Here is an 18,347-nt window from a genome sequence, read left to right as displayed (position 1 = left end):
TCCTTGTTAAAGCTAAATGGGAATGATTGATTTTCCTCTGGATTATTTAGATTCCTAAAATCTGTAGATATCATTATGGAAAGAGAAACATTTACCCTTTCTTAAAGTTTTGCAACATGGAATATCACTAGAAAAAAATGAAAATCTCAGGTCTTTCCATGTCAATTCGAGGTAAAAAATACGGCCCATAAATAGGGGTTAATGTGTCTTGACCGCTTTGAGAATAAATTTTATAAAAATAAACACTCAAATCCTGATATAGTTGGAGGCGAAGAGATAATGACTTAAAATGAATTAATCCAAAGTGAATTAGTCCAATGGGTTCCTCCTCACACCCAGGAAGCTCTACTTTGAGAAATAAAAGGCATTTTCTGAGGTGAGTAAATAGACTACCCTGCCTGACGCAAAGGGTTTATATGGGGCAGAGGTTGGAAATATGACTAAATGTGTTATTCGAGTCACCATAGGAAATGCGAATATTATCTGGACAATGTAATCTATGATGCAAACAATTCCTGCTAATAAAATACAAATGCCTCCAATAGCAAAAAACATTTTAAAAATAAGGGTCAGAATCAATGATTTGTAAGAAAGGTACTCATTGACTGGGTGGAAATAACTTTAAAGAAATGGAAATGCCCATTAGATTGGTCCCTGAGGGAACACCTCAAATAACACAGAAATTTAAAGTCCTCAAACCCTTTAAGATTGAAATTTTAATTTCTTAAAATTGAGGGCCAATACAAATGTTTTATCAATTTTTAGATATTAGATGATAGATGATATATGTTCAGTTATATAATCATCTAAATAATGATTCTAAGTCATATTCTTTGGTCAACTTTTCCTTCCTATTTTAAACCTGACACCAGATCTCAGAGTATTCATTTATGGACCAAACTTTATAGCTGTGAATTCACAAGGACTTGGACTTCTCCAAACCTCCAAACCCAAGTCTTTGGATCCTATGATTTCTGCGTTAGAAGATCATTTATGTCATAGTTACTGAGTCCTGGTTATACTGATACATTCTAGAATTTACCTGTAATTATATTTAACAAGACTTTTAGAAAAGATTTATTATATATTCTTTGACCCAGATATGTATGTAACTTTAGTCCTCGACAGATTATCTCAATACATTTTCTGATCAATTTATGGATGGGGAAATAGAATTAAATAAAGTACATGGTACCTGGCAGGAGTCTCCTGATTCATTATTGCGACTACTTGGTGTCATTGCTTGCTTAGTATCTATTCCCCTTCTCATATCAGCACTTCATTTTTCCTTTAGAGAACTCTCTCTTCACATGAAGTCATTTCTTGGCTTCAAAATTGGGCAAAGGTATAGGTTTGGCTGGAACACCACATCCCCTTGGCTACAGTAATTGTTTTATGGACGGGCATGTGGCAAAAAGCTGCTCCTAGAGTGTTTCCCCAAAACTTCCATCATGAGGTGCTGTCTTTCCACAGTATGGGTTTGAAAGTTAGATATAAGTTTGGAGCTGTTTTTATCACCTTGCTTGTTTGAGAATAAAGCCAGCACACAGAAAAACACAGTGAAAGCTAGGAAAAGACCACTCTGTGATAATATTAAGTGAGAGTCAATAAAATTTGTAAATCAATGAATTACATTTCTACTTTAAGATAGCCTGGTTATTTTAGCTACAATTGGCAGACATCTAATTCAATTAACATACTTAAAATATAAAGGTAACAAAAAAAATAATTTCAACTGGATTAGTAAATTATAAAAAATAAAAATCATATGACATTGTCCAATCTCACTTATAAAAATGTGAAACACAGGAAATCTGTTTCATTGATTTATCCAAAGCCTTTTAATAGCTAATATTATGGCCAAGGATAGAACTTACTTATCCATCAGATGGCTCTTCAAAATCGGCAAATGATAATAACACTAATACTACTACTTCTACTAATATATGTTGGATGGATTTTGGCATAGATGAAACCCTAATTACTGGACATTAATATTGATTGTAACCACAAAGCTCTTAACATGACAATGTGCTTTTCATATTTCCTTCAGAACTTCCTTAAAAACTGAAAGCATTTTACAGATCCTTCCACAAAAGAATAATACAATCTATGTGCAGCAATTCAAACAATAATAATTAAATTAAGTTACTTCTCATATGAACATCCTTCTTACAACTAGTGAGCTGCCCACAACTATCTTGAAATGTCTTTAATTTCAAAGTACAGTATGAGTGAATTATCACACTTCAGTGCCAAAGATAATTACATTCATTTAAAAAATGAAAGATACTGTCAAATTGAAGGTTTAAAAAATCTAAAGTGTAAAATCTATTTCTTTATGATATATGGGATACTCAAAATCTGGATAGTAACACACAATTAAAAATATTGCAAGAGGATGATCAATTTAACCTTTCTGTACAATTTAGAAATCAAATATAATAAGTATTATTGGAATTCACTGAAGTTATTGATATAATAACTATGTACACTGTGAATTTAGAATGCACCTTCCCGCCATGAAAGCGTTGAATGCTTTTCACTACTTTTATTTTTTTAAGTGTTTTCTTTTTTTTTGTAAACCAGAGATGATAGGTACAGTGTATACCTAAACATCTCTCATTTTACAGATTGAAAACACAAATTCCACATCTAACATCTAAAAGCAGACTGCAGCCTAGTTAGCACTTGGATAGGAGATCATCTAGAAAGACTGGGTGCCGTAGGCATAAAACAAACAAACAAATAAAAATAAAAGCAAACTGCACATTGGGATATAGCGGTAAAAAAATAAATAAATAAAACAAAACAGAAAACAAGATAAACCGCAAAGGCCAAATATCATTGATGGACAAATAATTCAGGCTCCTAAGGTATATTAGGAAGAAAACCTCAAAGATTCCAATTTTTAAAAGAGACAAAAGAATGAATAGACAATTATCATGAGGAAATCAAGTGAACAGCTATTAGAAAAATATTCACATTAACTAGTAGTCAAATATACACAATGGAACATTATGCGGCCATGAGAAGAAATGATACTGCCATTTGCGACGACCTGAACAGACCTCGAGATAATCATGCTAAGGAAAATAAGTCAGACAGAAAAAGCTGAAAATCACACGATATCGCTTATATGTGGACTATAAACCTAAAAGCAACAAATGAGCAGGACAGAGACTCATGGACGTGAACTATAGACTAGTGGTTATCAGAGAGTAGGGGTTGGGGGAGGTAGACAAGATAAAGGAGGTAAAATATAAGGGGTCAGGAGGAAGGTGAAGTAGGTATAGGGGGATCAAATATATAGTAGCTGAAGGAAACTGGTCTTTGAGTGGTAAACACACGATAGAATATACAGATGTCAAATGATAATGTACACCTGGAAACTATAATTATATTAACCAATGTTACCCCAATAAACTTAATTTTTTAAAAGTTAAAAAAATATGGATAGTAAAATAATTATACATCATGTTTTTTTCTATTAGTTGAACCATAAGAGTAAGAGAGAACAATGTAAGAGTAGTAAGAATTCAAGTAAGATCACTGGTAGGATAAATTTACCAATTTGCCTTCTGTCTTACAAAAATTCCTCACAATTTCTGTTCTGCTGATGGTATTCTAACCCCTGCTTCCCTACCCACGGAGTTAGGGCTGAATTATTTTTTTATTTTTTATTTTTTTGGCTATATTAAGTGGATTGAGTTAGAGAAATGAAACCATATGTACTAAGTTGGCCAACCTCCATCTTACTAAAAATATATGTAATTTGAAATAATCAAATACTATACAGGGATATATACTATATACTCTATTATACTACATTTTTATTTAAAATATATAAGTATATTTAAATATACCTTATATTTAGATTATATTATTATTATTAAAATAATGTTTGGCTATATTATACATGAAATACCTTTATATTTAGCAGTGGAATTTTTTTATATCCAATTTTATACAGAATGATGAGGCATGAAATAGATGGATGAAACTGTTGCTTGCAGTGGAGAATAAGGCCCAGAGCCTTACCATCTTGGCTTCCTCCACATCTCCTCTCCTCCGACAGTGTACACATTTCTTGTACTGGTAGCTTTCCACAGTGGGAAGAGTATAAGGAAATGTGTGGGGGTAAAGGGCATTAAGAGATGACCCCCACCACATTGAAAGCTGAATCCACATCATTCCCAGTGTTGCTCATACCTATTAACTCACCCCTGCAGGCACCTCCAACTGATGAGTCCTCATAAGCTGTCTTCATAAAAATACAAGGGCAAGCATCACTGTTTAGTTTCTTCTTGAACTGCAGTAAAGGGTGGTGCCTCTACATGTGATATATAGGAGAGGCCAAGTTTAGGCATCTGATCCCAAGTTAGCTCTGGGGGACTTGTTTTAAGATAAGTTTCTGTAAGAATTCCATTGGGTTTTAAATCCTCTTCCTCAAGCTCAGTGTCTTTGCCCCAAGGGCTCTGATGCTAATTCAGGTAAGATGGAATTCCATTCAAGAACGTTTTTAATCCATGGGCATTCCAACTAAAGTGACCCAATGTTCTTCACACCTCAACTATTCTTAAAACATGTATGTTGGATTATTTGCCAACCAGGAAATCTCTATGCCCTTTCTTAGTATTTTATTAATTTATGATTACAAGAGACTATTATGTCCAAACTACCCAATTCTTATAAAACGCCACTTAATTGTCCAGAAGAGAAAAATGTTGAAGTTAGGATACTTTAATAGGGACCCGATCATAATTAATTTTCTTGATATTTACTCTAAGAAAGCAAATCCTGATGAAGACTTTGGTATTAATATGAATACCACTCAGTAGCACTTGTATAGAATGTTTGGCTTGAATTTAACCACAATTAATCAAGCTATTAAAGCGAAGTTCAAGAGTACTAAATGATTTAACATTGGTTCATGTATAAGAGGTATCTTGGTTCTCCAAAAAGATAAAGAACTGTCTCATACAATTGCTGTTTAATTTGTCTCAGTCACAGACGTAGACAAAATCTGCCCAGAAGATTTAGGAATGTACCTTTCAGACTATTTGGGTCTGCCTTTAGATCTTTAGATTGGTGACATGGACACAGACATCTCATTTGGATTTAAGGTACATGAAACAATATTAAAGTCACTAATTTCATTTCTTTTTCTAAGTTGGTTCAAAATAGGTGTGACTCCCCCTGGGCTCAGTAGATCAAGAGAGAAGGTAAAGAACAGGAGACATTTACTTATTCACTAACAAGGCAAAATATAACATATCTCAGGTCCTGTGGCTTTCTTGTCTATTTGCCACCTGTTTATGGTGGCTTTCATACTTTCTCAGGGCTTTAACAAACCAGCTACAAGTTAGAAAAAAAACTAAGACATTTGCCAAGCTAACTTAACTTGTCTCTTTTCCTTTCTGCAGGTCTAAACATACTAGCTTCTTAATAAAATGAACTTTACAATTAAAACTTAAAAAAAAGATTTGAGTATGTAGAATTACCAATATAATATTCTTTTTTCTAAATAATGTCTCCATTTTATCAACAGTGAAGCAAGAGATGAGGTGACCCTTTTCCCTGTCATTCGCCATGCTCTATATACCCATTGCCAATATTAGATTAGCCATCTGGCTTCTTTTCTGCAAATTCAGCTCATCTTAATAATCTCTTCTGAATGCTTTCCAAACCTTTTGAGTCTCTCCACATTTCTGGGACATTGATATAGAATTAATTATGAACTGCAGAAATATTTTGCAAGCCTAAAAAAATAAATCACTTTATCAGTGTATAGACCTATACAATTGCGCTTTATAAGGTTTATGTTAGCTTTTCCTCTTACACGATATTTTAATTTTTTGCTCTGCCTTAAAGATTCATTGAGTCTATGTTTAAATCAATACTCCCTGAAATGAATATAGAATTTTCAGGTATGTATACATATGTGTGTATTCAACAGAAATTGACATAATGGAGAAAGATATTGGAATTGCAGTTAGCTTCAGGTGCCAAAAAAAAGAGACAGTACACTACCTGTAAAGGTCACACATCTGCAATGACAAAGGTGATGTGTTCATTTCCAAATGAGAGGTCAAAATCAGAAACGACAGAGAGGCACAGAGGCCAAAAGAATGGAGAAAGATAAATGAAAGAAAGAAAGAGACAGACTCACAAAGGCAAATGAGACAAAGCCTATCGTCCAGGAAGCATATTTAGGAGCGAAACTTCTCTTTATGTACGTGGAACTTTTTCTACCAATGATGTTTCTTAAATAACATTAAGTCTCTAACAACCTAGTCAGAGACGCCTTTAATATAGAGGACTTATCTAGCAGTTTACATACTCTGCAAAAGAAAGGCAATACTTAGTAACTGTTATTTTATATAGTAGAAGAAAGATGCTTCTGCCCTTTCTAAATGTAGATAAAGATAACTTTAGAAGCTTCTTGAAATTACATGACATATATATATATAATTTTATGATACAAAATAATTAAAAGTTTGATTCCTAATAGTCCAACACAAAGGGGACATTTCAACATTTTTTAAAAACTTGGCTTTGAAAAAACCAAGGATCAGGATAAAAAAAGCCCACAAAAATGAAATCAAGTTTGGAACCTGTAAATTTGGGGAATTCATTTGGAGCATAATTAAAGAGCGGAAAGCCTTTAGATTTGTAGGTTACATGTGAGAATGCAATGCTAGTTCTCAGATTATCAGTGATTATAAATTCCAGCCTATTACCTTGCCAGTAGACTTTCCAAAGAAGGCCTACATCAGAGTACCATGTACAGCTGGTCAATTTTCAAAGGCTGAATATGTCCTGATACATCTGAAGAATTAGACATGTCCATAAACCTCTGTCCTCTGGGACTAACTTTGTTTGAACTCCTACTATGTATTCTAAGTGCTTTACATAAACAATCTCCTGTAATCCTTATGTCAATGCTACATCATTGTAAAGCAGAGGAAACTGAGTCTTGGAAAATTTAAATAGCTTGCCAAGTTCACATATCAACACCACATAAAACAATCATCTGCTCAGTTTGACATTTGGTGAATGGTATCTTAATGAAAGATATCTTCTCCAAAGCATAATTTCATTTCTTCCAGGATATAGGAGACTGCAGAAGTTTAGAGGTTATAGTATCTAGCTCCTCCTTCCTTCCTTCCTTCCTTCTTTCCTTCCTTCCTTCCTTCCTTCCTTCCTTCCTTCCTTCCTTCCTTCCTTCCTTCCTTCCTTCCATCTTTCCTTCTTTCCTTCTTTCCTTCCTTTCTTCCTTCTTTCCTTCATATAGTTACCAATAGTATTGAGTGCTGCCTATGTGTCATGTACTGTGCTAATGTTGAGTACAGTCTTGGGGAAGGACATGTGTTGAAAGCTGCTAGATATCTTTCTGGCAGGTCTGTGAGGAGAATAGGCTATGCCTAGGAAGCAGTACTTGAGGGCCCAGAAGAATTTCAGGGCAGTGTGCTATATCAGTTTATTCATAAATGGGGTATTTATAAGTTCAGAATATCTATTGTAGACCTATGAGAGTGAGTATCTCATTTGCATGACCATACAATCTTTCTGTATGTACAGATAAACATACCTCAAGAAAAAGATATTATACATACAAAAGAGTATGAAGAAAAAATGTGCAAATACCTCATGTCCTAGGCTTCTCCGAGCAGCAGCCATGGCAATGTTTTGAGTGTAACTGGCATATGCAGATGATGATCCCAGGAAGAAACCTTAAGAGAGTGTGGAATTGAGATAACAGAAAGAATCCAGCGAGGGAGCCTTGATGAGTAGGTTACTGCTGACCAACTAGACCTCAATTTGCTGGAGACTCCAGGGAGGGAGTGAGGAACCCACCTCACAGACGTAACCGTGCTATCCCAGGGGGAAGAGGGTGGGGTGTTCACTTTCTAAATACCATTTATCAGTGTCTGACGGCTTCCCTCCAAGCCTTACTCTTCCCTTACTTCCAGATTGTTCCATATGTGAGGTTATAGAAAAACCAGAGGCAGGGTTCCAGAAACTTGCAGGACACTGTCGAGATTTCACAGGAAAAATGAAAGAAAGTTAAGTGGTATGAGAAGAATGCTGAGAGCATCTGTTAAGATACCATACCACCTAATGAATAGAAAACCACTGTCAAAATGAAGGTAAACTTCTTCCAGTCACCTATCCATAATGCATTTAGTCATGTTATCCTGTGATATATTTTTATCAGTTCACTCAAAATAAATGTCTCAGTCATCCATTTGAATAAGAAAAATCTCGTACTTTAAGGAGCTGCATAATGTTTATTATGTGTGTATTATAATTAATTTGTTTAATTTTCCTATTGATACATACTTACATTGCTTCCAGTTTATTATTATAGATATTAGTGTCATGAACATATTTTAGCATACTTTTCTTTTTGGCACTTTTCTTAGACTAAGTTTCTATACATGAGGTGAAAATACATAATCATTTTACACGTTGTTAAAAAGACTATACTCATATCAAAATTATGAACATTCTTAGCCATATTTTCACCTAGTATAATCCAAACAGTTTTTTTGCAGAAATTATTCCAAGAAATATTAAAATATTTATCAAGAAAAAGCATGTTTATGGATTAAATAATTTTAAAAACATCAGAGTCAACAATTTAAGCAAGCTTCCTTACTTCAGGGTGACTCAGAGCATTTAATATGTTAATAGTAATTGTGTCTCCAAGGGCAGTAGAGTTTGCCATTATTCCAAAATGTATTGGCCTTGGATCACTTAAAAATATTTTTCCTCAGAGTGTATTTATTTATATTATACAAAAAAGTGTTCTGTACAATACTGGTTTGGAAGTTATTTATAAGAAAGTAAAGTCATGAAAGTACTAGCCACGATGTACTAGAAAAGGTATAAATCTTTATTTTTCTGGGATTTGGCCCATTAAATTTAGTAATAATATGGTCGTACTTATTAGTATAAATCAATTCTACCTCATCATAACTCTAGTTCAAAAGCCTGGTCATCTTATTTAGGAATTAGGTACAAATGAAATATTTAAGAATCCTTATATACCAAAAAAAATGCTGAGCATAATGTCTAATTTTCTTTTCTTTTTCTTTTTTAATTATGCCTTTCAGTTTCTCCTGGTAGTGTTTCTAAGCTACTCAAGCCCTTGGGTTTATCTCAAGTTATTACCCTTGAGTGTGTTGGAATGATCTATGTTTAGGAGTGCGACAGAATTAATTATAAATCTTTTAACCAGACCTTTGTTGCCAAGCATTATTGCTTTCTTTTATGCTTATTTTATGGAGAAGAAAATAAATGTGATTGATATTAATGTTTCAGTATGAAGAAATGAAAAACTATAGAATAATATCTAAGAAGCCTCAAAAGAATACCTTTTAAGTTGTTGGATTTTAAACTTGAAAGTTGACCAGCTATCGCCTTTTGCTCATGTAGGACAAATTGGGAAGTGGGTTGGCTTGCCTGGCAGAGTAAGATAGAGAAATCCTAAGGTTCCTAATGAAGAAAGAAATCTATGTTAATTACTTTGAAAAGAAACTTTGGCATGAAGCATTCTTTTAAAAATGCCATAGAACTAAGACTGAAATAATATTTAATCATTTCGAAGACAATTATTACAAAGTAAAATAATTTTCAAATGATAACTAAAATTCAATTCACAAATTAAATTCTATAAAAAGCCTAACTTCCCATGAGGCAGGATTAGAGGAAGAACAATCACAGGCTCACCGCTCATTTCTTTTATTCGGATCAACACATTAGAGAAATTTAGATTTGTTTTCCATCTCATCTGTTAAACAAAAGTTGTTTTTGTGCTTCTCTCTTAGAAGATTAAATTATACTAACTATGGAGCTTTATACAACTTTTCTTTGGCTGAAAGCAACAGAGACATTTTAGGTTCTTAGAATCAACTAACATTCTCTCTTCTTTCTCTCTCTCATATAAACTATGCATAAAACACATGAAGAAGACAGTTTAATGAGAAACAATGAAATGCATATAAAAGTCCAATAGGAACCAGAGGTAAATCATATTTAAAAATGGAGATTTCTTTTACTGGTCTTCCTGCTTTTTGACAAAGAAAAATGATTCTAGGAAGATGGAAGTTTATGAAAATATTTGGTCAGGATCACAGAGCCATTCTAAATTCAAATTTTATATATCGCAAATGGAACCAACTTCTATGAACCCATTTAATTCCCAGGAGTAAAGTTTCTTTCTCTTCTGAGATCATGCCCTAAGGGGAAAAAAATATTTAAATATGTGTGTATTTGTGTGCGCATGTGTGTATTTTCCAGATGTAAAATTAGTAAAGAAAAACAAATACCTTTGTAAAGGCAGGAGTAAATGTGGTTTAAGATAATCACTTAATTAGAGTGTCTGTGATATTTGCATCAGACATGCCTTTCTGCTTGCCTGGTGAGGGGATAATTCTCACTTAGCACCTAGTACTGCTGCTTATAGTCATTTTCCAAGGGCATTTAGGCATTACTTGCTATTTCTAAAGCATTCTGATTCCCCATCAGGCATGCTGGGGAAATGGAATCCTTCAGAAATTGGGCTGATTGTCCTATGTCCCCTGATGTGAGCTTTTCTGTTTAACTGGGGAGCTGTCAATAAGAAGGCAAGAGGAGTTAGTGTGGTTAGCCTTGAAAAATCAGATCTTACAATTGGAAATATAAAAATTTTATCCCTTATGACTATGTAAATTCTTTTTATAAAAAGCAAAAGATGCAGATGATAATCAACTTTCCTCTTACTGATACAGGTTAGAAACTTAGAAAAGAAATAATAGCTAGCATTGCTAAATCCTCTTCTGGTTGCCAGATGTTGTACTGACATCTCATTTACCAGATTCTTATTTATTCTCCTTTAATCCCTATCGTAATTGTATAAACTCAAAGTCTTATAAAATCACTCCATGTTACAGTGGGAATCTGAGGCCTAAAGAAATAAAGTAACTTGTCCAGGTTCACTCAGCTAGTAAGTGGTGGAAATAGAATTAAAACTGAGGTTTATCTATGACTCCAGGCCCAAATACTTAACCATGAAACTCTACTATCTCTATGGAAATACTAGAGGAAAACAAAAATATTAGATTTTTCTGTTTCTTAATAATAGCATATTTAGACATTTATCAGTTTCTATTTTTTATCCAGAAGGAGTTCTACTATAATATAAATAGGATGAGCTAAGAGAGCCCAAAATATGTTTTTATTGAATTCCCAGACATAAAGACCATATGTCATGTAGGAAGTCTTCAATAAGTATTTGTTGAAGGAATAAATTGAGAATCTAGGCAAAGTATGATGTATTTTTCACATCATAGAACATTGGTGGAATTGAGCAATTTCATGAGGTCTCTTTCCATGGAATATGGATCTCGGAGAAGTGAAAGATGATATGGAAGAGGAAGTCAGGAAAAGATTCTGAAATATATGCTCTTTTTAGAGTTTGGTGATTCTCCACTAGGCATGTAGAGAAAGCAACATTTTTTCAGAGTTTGAGCTAATTTGTTCTTATCTTTGACTTTTACATATGGCTCCTGAAAACCAGTACCCTCTCAGTCTTCCCCACTGCCCACAGACACAAGGTAAAATAATCCTTGATTTCTCAAAACTGTTCCCAGGAATGTTTGGCTATATTTATACTATGTGGAGTGTTACTCCCCATGGGGAGGAGTTTCTCATAAGACAGAAACATAACTTTCATAATGAATAGCTAATTATATAATTTTAGATGGCGGAAATCATAAAGGTATTCAGAGTGAGAAAAATAAGTCCAGAATTTGGGAGAAGGATGTCTTATGTGATGCCTGAATTGATTCCATCTAGGGAGATAGTAATTTTTCTTTTCTTTTTTTTCTTTTTTTTTTTACTAAGCCAAGCCTTCCAGGTTGCAACAAGATGGTGTATCTCCAGCTACTTTTTCTGAACTTTTCTGCCACTAGGGTTATTTATCCATTAGTTTGTTCAGTTATCATCTGTGCCAGGCACTGAGAATAGACAAAACAATACAATATAATCCTTGAACAAGACAAATATAATTCTTGCACCAAGGAAATCTATAGTCAGTGAAGAAAGCAAGCAAGAAAAAAAAAAAGGGCCAATAATAGGCAAATGATGGGCTAGGGGGCACATCTGAGACAGACCCAGTCTGATTTAAGAGGATCAAGACGTCTCTCCTTTAAGTTCTTAAAATGAGATCTGAAAGTAATCACCAGGCCAGACGTATAGAGAAGGATGCATCAGTCCTTTGAATGCTTCACCATTTGGTCCTTTTTCTTTCTTCCTCAAAGTTCAGTCTGGCTGGGGTGTTAGGAGTAAGGTGGTGAATGGTGAAAAGTGAAACTAGAAAAATAGGTTAGGAAGTCACTGGCGAGCAGTGATGATGGTCTGGACCTTAACCTCAGCCCTTTTTGAATCTCTGATGGGTTTTTAACCCAAGATTGACATGATCATCTATGCATCTTGGAAGTATCACTGCCTGCAGTATGCAGATAGGAACGGAGAGAAGGCAAGATGAATTAAAGGGGCCCAGCAAGGAGGCTGCAGTTGCAAGTAGTTTCTGGAATATGATAATAGTCCAGGAGGGATGACCCAGGTTTCCAGAATAACTGACCTACACTACAAACTTTTTAACAAAATAAAGATATCTTAAAAAGTCAACTGACCCTAATTCTGCACTTATTCTTTACTTGGTGCCATTAAACAGCTTGCCATGCAATGAATTTGTCACTACTTACCTTAGAACTCTTTTTAGTCAATTTTCAAAGATGTAGGTGATATTCTTTATCAGAAGATACTACTTTTTCATGAGGAAAGTATTTTCTTTTAATGGTCAGCTCCACAGAATACCTGGGAAATGTAATATCCAATAGTTAACATTCATAAAGTTCCTTTTCTGAATTTAGCAGTGTTCGTGAGAGCAGAGAGTTCTCTTTTTGAAGTTCGGAACTCTCCTTCCCCAGGGTGAGAAAGGAACAGCAAATTATAAAAATCACTATGTTATCATAACAATAAGGAAGGCTATAAAAATATAATGCCATGCATCCACCTCTCTCATATGTACAGCATGAGGCAAGCAGAGTTCTTAGCATTTCTTGAGTGAAAGACATAATTTATCCTTCTGGGCCCTGGTCATTATTTTTCCTTCGTTTCCAGGAGGAGGTCATTAACTGAATGGAACCCTGATGTATTAAAAAGAATAAAGGCCTTCAAAAAAGGGAGCATTCATTCTCTTTGTAATCCATGCTGTTTGTTGCCTTTAACTGACCCCTCCAGTGACTAATACTACTATATGGCTTAGTGTTCAGTTCCTATGACTGTGTATAACTTTTTAATATTTAGATGGTCTTGTGTGTGTGTGGTGGGGAGGCGAATCAAAGTACATCTGATATGGGGCATGTGAATAAATGGATGGAATGAAGGTGGAAAGCAGTTCTTGAAGCTAGTCAAACAGCGCAAGCAAGAAAGATGCATCTTGGTTTAACTACCCAGCTATTTCTCTGTATTTCTTCCGTTATGAACATTCAGAATGGACAGAGGCTCTGGCTGGCTATAAGCTAACCCACAAAAGGAGAGCTGATCTTACGTGGATAGAAAATGCACAGCTGCTTCCAAGAAATTAAAAATACCCTTAAAATAGGGGTCCCTAACCCCCAGGCTGTGGACAAGTACAGGTCCTGACAGGAACCTGGCTGCACAGCAGGAGGTGAGCGGCAGGTGAGCAAGTGAGAGAAGTTTCATCTGTATTTGTAGCCACTCCCCAGTGCTAGCATCAGCGCCTCAGCTCCACCTCAGGTCATCAGGCATTAGATAGATTCTCAAAGGAGCACGTCCTTGTTGCCAAAAGGGTTGGGGACCGCTGCCTTAAAAGACATGTTTAATGCAGAGCCAAACCCAGTGGTTAGGGGTGGGCTGCATCAAATAAATTTTGAGCACCCAAAGTGGAACTTATGTTAATGACAGTGTCAATGCCTCACAAATTGACTAGCTATTTTACATGTTAACCTAGAAAAGATAAACATTGGTAAGGCTGCAAATGCTGATTAGAAATTGTTTCTAAAGGATGAAAATGGCAGAGTGGATTATAGTCCTGCCTTGTTATTATGTGACACGTACTTTGGGGAACAATTTGAATACGAGTCAAATTGACATTTTTGTATTTGCATGTGGCAGTGGCTGCTGTTTAAATAGAAGAATGTTTATTGACATGAAGAGTTAGATGAGGGTGCACTTTAAGGGGTGTGTAGTGAAACTTGCCACCTGCGGTTTGCTCCTGGGACGCCCAGCAGCTCTCTGATTGATGGACATGCTGTGCGCTGCACTTGAACGATGGCAAAACGGTGTTGAAGAGAGTGAAGGAGAGGGAGCAGTTTTCAGCGAAATTGGCCCTTGTGGCATTTCAAATTCACATCTGGAGGAAAATAAATGTGGCCACAATTATTAACACATTCTGAAAGAAATAAGTCAAGAGATACTTAGATGGTGCAGGTGTCTGTTATCAAACTCTCAGCAGAGAAATGTCGAAATGGTGTGTGTTATCTTAGACTTCCCATGGGGGCTACAGCTAAGAGCAGGAGAGAAGAAGAGCAGGAAAGGGATGTTGACTTTGCAAGAAAGGAAATCAGTGAACAAGATTAGAGGAATTTGTCCGTACATGTATTGAGGGACTTCAAAAGATAGCACAGGGAAACCAAAAAGCAAGCCACTGTTTTACCAAGAAGAAACTAAAGTCTGAGATTTTCTATGGCAAAGGAAAAGCTCTCTCTCTCTCTCTCTCTTTTTTTTTTTTTCCAGAAAGGTCTGCAGTTGGTGCATTCTCTCTCCAATAGACATTTACTTTTGACTAAATGCTTAATAAAAGTTTCACTTGAGTAAAATAATATTTACTGAGAATCTTACAACACGAATGGATTTTTTCCCAATTTGCTATTATAGAGGAGACACAGCTTAGTAGGTTTTTAGTACTCCTAACAAATTAAATATATTATATAATTTAATATAAATTAAAAGTAAGATTAGAAGAATAATATGTTTCACAATTATTTTTTAATAATGGCTTTATTGAGATACGACACACATATAAAATTAACTCCTTTAAAAGGTTTCGATTTAGTGTTTTTTTAGTATTTTCAAAAAGTGTATAACCATTAATTAATCCAGGATATATTTCTTTAAAAAATGTGACAAATATTTATAATAAAAATTTCAGATATCTTTTGGGTGTGTTTGTGCCATTTCTGATGGGGTATTCTCACTGGCCAAAATTTGGTCATTGTCATCCTTGTATTAAGTTTAAAGGAAATACCCTGAACACAAAAAGAAAAATGAGCATTATCGGATAGTTGCACTAAATTTTTTTTTAAAGGTACCTTTTTAAAAAGATATCTTAGGTACTTCAAACTGTAGTAGCAGGAAAGGTAATATATTATGACATGACTGTGATAAAGAGAACTCCTTAACAGGGCTCTTGAGACCTGGCTTCTACACAAGCTGCCTTTCAGAAGCTTGGCCAAGCCACTCAAATCTCTCTCGACTATGTTTTTCTTATGTGTATAAAAGAAAACTCAAATGTTTGCTGAGAACCACTATGTAAACAGGGTGCTGTGACAAAAATGGATGCAGTGGGCTACTTTAGATTCTGTGAATAGAGAAAGTTTCCTTGAGGATGTGACATTTGAACATGTTGCAGAAGATGTAGGCAAGTAAAAACCTGAGAGTGGAGCCTTCCAGGCAGAGGTTCAAGTAACTAGAAAGACAGTAGGCTGGACTGGATTTACTGTGCTAAGGAACAGAAAGAAGTCTGGAGGGTCTAGAGAGAGTGAGCACTGGGGAGAGGAATTATGAGAGGTGACCTGAGAAGAATCAGGCTATATTGTATAGGGGCTCGTATGACATTGCAGAAGGCTTGAATTCTATTCCAAGTTCAACGGATAGGCAATGTGGTTCTAAACAAGAAAGTCTCAATTTGATATGTTTTTAATAGATTACTGCTATGCGATAAAGGGCTTTTAAGGAGGTCATAAAAGAAGCAGGAAGATAAAATAGGAAGTTACTGAGTGATCCAAGCAAGCTGTGATGCTAGCTTAGACTAGGGTGATTAGCAGCATTGGTGAGGGAGAAAACAAGACCTATGTTTGGCACCATGTACTTCCTATAGTTTTAACAAGGATTAAGTGAGCAAAAGGAAACTGGTATGTATTCAACTTTAACGTATAACATGCTCTATGGGAAAGATTTAATATTATTTTATTAAATCTTCCCCCCGAATCCTATAAGTTTGGTAGCCAATAAATATAATAACATTTGAAAGTTATAAAGTGCTACACAAATATGAGGAGATAGTATCATTGATATTATTGTTATTGCTATCATTTGTATGTATGGTTCCATAGATACACTGATAATCTGAGAATGACTTGTGTCATTCTCAAAACATACCTTTCAAAAGCAAATGGGATACCATTTTATATTTACCATGAATCTTCCCTAAGCTGTCTTCAAAGAGCTTTGTAGTTAATCGGCTGTCGAGTTTAAAATTTTAAACTCGTCTATACAGCATGTCACATCTTAAAAATCAAAGAGCACCATCCCATCTTTTGTACAAATGTAAAACTAAGACAAAATGAAAACAAACACCTGTTAAATAAATTTGGATCCCACTGCATTTAAAAAGCATCCATATGTTCAATAGAATGATGAACTCCTTTTGAGATGCCAAGCAATGAACACGCATCCTACTCTCAAAAAGTTCAGAGTCTAGTGAAGTGAAAAGGCCAGTTAGATCAATGAATACAATAAAAGTAAGAATAATGGTATAATTAACTTCTACTGAGAACTTATAACATGTCATACATTATTTACTATATCACAAAATCCTTCAGGTGAAAATTTTCAAATGGCTTGTGTGAAACATGATATGAGAAAATTGGGTGCAACAATTAATTATAAAGTATGTGCTTAGATCATTTTTCTCTATATAAATGTGTCCCTCCACAAGAATCTCTGATTTCTTCAAAATATTTTAAACTTCACTTCAATATATTTGTTGATAATTCATCATATAGACTTGTTGCTACAATCACCTATTTACCAAGATCAAGTGATTTTTCTAGTTAAAGGAGTAGCAAAAAATAGAAACCAAATATTTAGGAAAAAGTGAAGTTGGTTGCCAGAAAAAGTAGCATTTTGGCCCTAGTATTTATTTCTGAGCCCTAATATCAGAGGTGCAGAAACTTTCACATTATCCTAACTGGGCTTATCATGCACTATACATATTACTTGAAACTTCTGCACCCCAAGTAAAGATGAAATACAAATATTAGCTAGTCACACCTTATCTTCTAAAGAGAGTGGCTGATAAATTGACAGGTGAATTGAGAGACCAAGACACTGTCACCAGTCACCAGGCTGAAGAGAGAAGAAGAAATAGGCAGCTTGTCTATTTCCTAGGTCTTGCTTCAGTATAGAGCATACTATACAAGTGATGCAATCATCCCAGAGAGGGCAGACACACATACTCCATGATAATCATTTGGGGGAAAATGGAGGAATTTACCTGCACCAGGGAAAACCAGAGCTGAGTGCACTATTGCCTGCCAGTTAATACTAGAAGAGTCCTAAAAGGAGACAGCAAAATAAAGAAGCAGAACATTCTTCTTATAACAGATCAAAAGTGAAACTTACCTTACTGACTCCTTTTGGAGTAGTCAGGCCTATTAGAGTCCAAGGGTGATTTATATAGTCTAATCAGCCACCTGGGTAATTTTATTTTCATCTGTGCAACCAATGAGCTAGATAAGAGACAAAATAGTCTCTTAGGGATTCACTTTCATCCAAGATTTATGGAAGTCACAAGAAATCTCTTTTCCCTGTCCAGCATTTTTAATTTCCCTATGATTTTAGCCCTTTACCAAAAATAACACTGAGAACACCTACCTCACATAAAAGACATAGATGACAAATGTGAAGAAATGAATGAAAGATTATCAGAACCATATATTTCATATTTTACACAAAATCCACTTTTAATTCTGGGAAATACACATAAATTCTTGACCTCTTATGTCTTTACAATGTGCCCATAAAAACTGAAGATTCTTGTTGAGAAATCAAATATTCAGACATACATCTACCAGAATAACAATGAAATATCCTAAGATGACAAAAGAGGAGGTGGAGATAAAGATAAAGAATGACACACAGGCTGGAGAACTCTGAAATTACTACCTGAAAAATTACAGGAAGTTGATACATGATTTGGAACAACTATGATTCCAGACTAGCATTGCTTATGAGGAAACGCCCAATTACATTATTAGAATCCTTATCAT

At 35.0% G+C, this 18,347-nt stretch overlaps 1 long non-coding RNA gene across 1 annotated transcript; it reads right to left on the bottom strand.

Annotated features, from left to right (window-relative positions):
- Nucleotides 1–7,288: 7,288 nt before the first annotated feature.
- Nucleotides 7,289–17,738, bottom strand: LOC107510481. The gene is made up of 5 exons (XR_001596833.2): nucleotides 17,701–17,738; nucleotides 14,278–14,428; nucleotides 12,756–12,867; nucleotides 9,384–9,504; nucleotides 7,289–7,736 (listed from the first exon to the last, which is right to left on the bottom strand). It is a non-coding gene; the product is annotated as an uncharacterized LOC107510481 (long non-coding RNA).
- Between the last annotated feature and the right edge of the window lie 609 nt (nucleotides 17,739–18,347).

This window comes from Rousettus aegyptiacus, unplaced genomic scaffold (assembly GCF_014176215.1).
Source record: "Rousettus aegyptiacus isolate mRouAeg1 unplaced genomic scaffold, mRouAeg1.p scaffold_m13_p_6, whole genome shotgun sequence".
Lineage (NCBI taxonomy): Eukaryota > Metazoa > Chordata > Mammalia > Chiroptera > Pteropodidae > Rousettus > Rousettus aegyptiacus.
The sequence above is the reverse complement of the archived record's forward strand: the minus strand, read 5'-3'. Positions and strand labels throughout refer to the sequence as shown.